Raw genomic sequence first — 3742 nt, 5'->3', positions numbered from 1 at the left:
AAATAAATACTTTGCTCTTCTAGGGCAATATCTTTAGCTTTTAGTCAGCATGTCTCACTTGAAATTTAAAAAAAAAAAAAAAAAGTAGCATTGAGTTTTGCTCGGTGACAATGTGCTCAGTAATACCGAGCTGAGGAAAAGCCAGTGCAGAGCCAGTGCAGAGACAGCCGCTCTGGGCATCTCTCTTTTCCCGTCTCCCTGCATCTACTTATGGAAACACTTGGAAACTGCAATATAGCAATATAGCCCTTATTTTAGGTGACTCCAGTTGTTACCTTCGGAAACCTTCCTGAAACATTGCCTATAAAAAATAACCCTACAAAATGCAATCTAGAAAGATAAAATAGGAAACATAAAGCCTGAGAAATGGATTAGTTGCTTCAGTCATCCTCCCAACAGATAGGCTCTGACTGCAGGAAAACCTCACCTGAAGTCAGCATTGGCTTGTCCCATCACCAAAAATGCTAGGGCTTTTTAAAACAGAGCAGGCGATTGCACAATTGTGGCAATATAATACTGCCTTGTAGTTGCACCAGAGTTATCCTCCTGTGAGTATGTTTACTCTGGAAAAGAGACTTTTTTTTGTTCAGCAAATTACATTGTAAGTATACACTGTATTGATACAAAGATAATGACATTAGGGGGAAGAGCTTCACCTGGACACCAGAAGCCGTATGAATATGCCAGGGAACTTCTCAAGGCAGCCTTCATGCAGGAGTCCAGTCTGATTGGCTTCTGGAAAACGTGTGTCTCTCTTCTCTGCAGCCCAGCTGCATAGCTCAGCAGTGAAAGTCCATTTTCAAGCCCGCTATTACCAGTGCTTAATTTAGAAGCTTGCCTTTTGGTGATGTTTGTGGCCAAGAGAAGTGTGAGTCAAAATCGTATCTTCCAGGACTGCCTGCCCTCAGCAGAGACAGCTGGTCCCAGGACCCCAGCAGGTATATATAATACACCTGATGATATATTCTCACACAGCATTCAAACAGTTTTTTAACAGTGTCCTCTGCAACTGAAACAAAAGAAAAAAAAAGAAACAGTTATGTTTTTGCCATCTTCCACTATTCCCTGCCCCTTACTGCAGCTGGGAGATGACCCACTCTCTCTTGCTGAACAACAGATGAGAAAACGGATTATTTAAGCCTTCTCAGCCAGCACCACGTTGTCCTTTAAGGCCTGTCATAATACAGCCCTCAGTGACCTAGCTATGATGCAATTACACGGGAAGGTGCCAAGTTTACAAGGGATGGGTCACAGAAGTTTCAAAAAAGTGGAGAACTTGGGGAACTACCTACATCCTGTGCTTATTCTGTGATCTGCTTGTACATTTTTTGAAGCTCCTTTCATTGGAAGAGTACTGTCTCACAGAGACTTACCACAAGGAGAGCAATTCATTTAAGCATAGCTCAAATTTCACCAGCAGGAGAGCTGGTGGATCAAAAATGATGAATTCTTTGCTCCCAACTTCTGGTGATCACATTCCTTCCTCCTAAAAATTACCTGCAGAAGTGATCTGGAGTGGCTGTTTCCAGAGGCCTCACTATTTTTTCTGGAGACCAGCTTGACTTAGATGAAGCAGGGACTGCTGTGTGTCCAAGAGCTGCTTGTGTTTTGATACTCAAAAAGGAGGTACATCAAAAATGTGATGTGCTTAAAGTCATATCCTTTTCTCCATATCCTTCTATCCTGAAAGTACAAAGTAAGCACGCCTCAGCTCCTAAAATCGGCTTTAACTACAGACTTACTCCTCTGCACCTGAGACCATAAAGAAGCTTTCAGCTTCAGCTCCAATCCTACCTGCCTCAACAGCTTTGTCCATGCTGGAGTGGACACAATTTTGCTGCGGTCCTTTTGTGTCACATCCATACTGGCCATCTCGTTGAGTGCCTAACTTGTGTCATGCAACGCACTTTAACACCTCATTCCAAACCTCTGCAGCTAACGCAGTACCATCATGCTGCAGTGATAAGAACAGAGATAGGTGAGCAAGGACACAGCTGCAAGATGATGACAGAATCTCTTCTATCATTCACTGAATACCAGAAAAGTCCATGCCTCTTTAGCAAGGACCCTGTTAACTTCATCTATGAGAAGACTTTTCTCAAAAACTAAACACAGAGGAATCCTAAGTCAATTAACTGAGTGGTAAAGAATGTACCTTTCTTGCAGTTTCTCTCCCATTATTATTTGTTACACAAAGAGGCCATATAGATAGGTGGGTATAATTATGGGGATTAAGATGTTGTGAGAAGTCCCATATCCATGATATTCCTCTCATTTTGCAAGGAGCCCAATCAGAGGTTCTCCTAATACTTTGTTAATTGAGTCCTTCTTGGTTTATGTATGGGTGCGTTAGAATCACAGTTTTCCTTTCTTTTCTCTGATTAATGCTGAAGTTAAGGTTGACCAAAGAGTCCATGCAGGCTAAGATGTCAAGAGTAAATCATGCCATATTTCTCTTTCTGAGGGCATTTCAATAGTAGGACGAGGTCAACTCTCAAGAAATATGCTCCTGAAAAGAGTCCAGAGAAACTCTGAGGAACAAGCCATGCATCTTTTCTCTCTGTTTACCAGGAAGCATGAGAAATTCCTGCAGTTCCTTATCTCCCTTTAACTTGTTTGTTAGGCCTTGTGCTGTCTCATCAGCAGTGTGGAGGCACAAAGCAGCCTGGCATGCCCCACACTGGAAACACCGTACATGAGCTGCTGACCCGTACGCAGGGAACCATTCCCACACAAGAGAGGTGACGGCTCCTATGTGCACACGCCAGTCAGCTCTACTGCCCGGCAAACGTGTTGCATGTGAGACAATGCATGCTTGCTGCAGAAGCTCAGAAGGGGTGCAATGTTCATGGGCAAAGCAGATCAGCCTTGATTTCCTGATACCTGTAAACCCAGCAAGGGACCATTTTACACTGCAGGTTTTCAGATTGCCACCAGAATAAAGATCTCCGCTTACAAATCCGACAGGTGTAGCAAGCTTGCATTTGGGCGTTTTGTTGTTGTTTTTTTTCCTAGAGGGTGTAATCTTGTCCACAGTGTTTTCCCTGTACAGTAAGTTCACACTGTATTTGAGGAGAAGCTAGGGTTTCAGTCAGGAAAACTCTGAACGGTAGCTAAGTACTTTGAGCATTGGCTAGAGGTGGCCTTCCAGATGAATAATCTCCAAGAATAAACAAACTGGGTGGGGCATGGACAGATCTCCCTCCTCACCACCACCCCTAGGGCTTTGAACAGTGCAGTGTTTTGATTTGTAAAACATATGCCCAACAAATGTAGCAGTGATAATGAGGAACATGTCAATCTGCCATGTTTCCTGTTCAAATTTCCGTTTTCATTTCCAAAGTTCAAGTACTTCTTGATCCCCAGGAGATAAACGTGAGCAAGTACAACAGGAGTGTGGAGAGAAGAGGTGAGAGCTCACAGTGGCAATGAAAATCAGAACCACTGCAGAAAACAGCTGGGATCTGGAGGGTAAGGCTGACCTCACAGCCTCGTCTTGCCCTGAGGGACAGGCTGGGTTGAAGGACCCAATCCCCAAATATAGCAGGGCCTTATGCACCACCTAGCAACTATTTTAAGCACCGAAGGCTACAACACAAGCACCTAAAGTCCCTGAACAGCCATGTGCTTCGTTTTCCTCTGCCCAGGGCCTTGCCTGACTCAGTGATGCTGAGACCTCACAACCACGACAAGTCACTTGCACATATCACACAAATGCATGTGCCATCCTTCCAGGCAGGAA

The 3742-nt window shown here is 44.0% G+C and overlaps 1 long non-coding RNA gene across 1 annotated transcript; it reads right to left on the bottom strand.

The window, feature by feature from the left end:
* LOC110396456 lies at positions 577-2978 on the bottom strand. The gene is made up of 2 exons (XR_002436976.1): positions 1098-2978; positions 577-1009 (listed from the first exon to the last, which is right to left on the bottom strand). It is a non-coding gene; the product is annotated as an uncharacterized LOC110396456 (long non-coding RNA).

This window comes from Numida meleagris, chromosome 3 (genome assembly GCF_002078875.1).
Source record: "Numida meleagris isolate 19003 breed g44 Domestic line chromosome 3, NumMel1.0, whole genome shotgun sequence".
In the NCBI taxonomy this organism is placed as follows: domain Eukaryota; kingdom Metazoa; phylum Chordata; class Aves; order Galliformes; family Numididae; genus Numida; species Numida meleagris.
The sequence above is the reverse complement of the archived record's forward strand: the minus strand, read 5'-3'. Positions and strand labels throughout refer to the sequence as shown.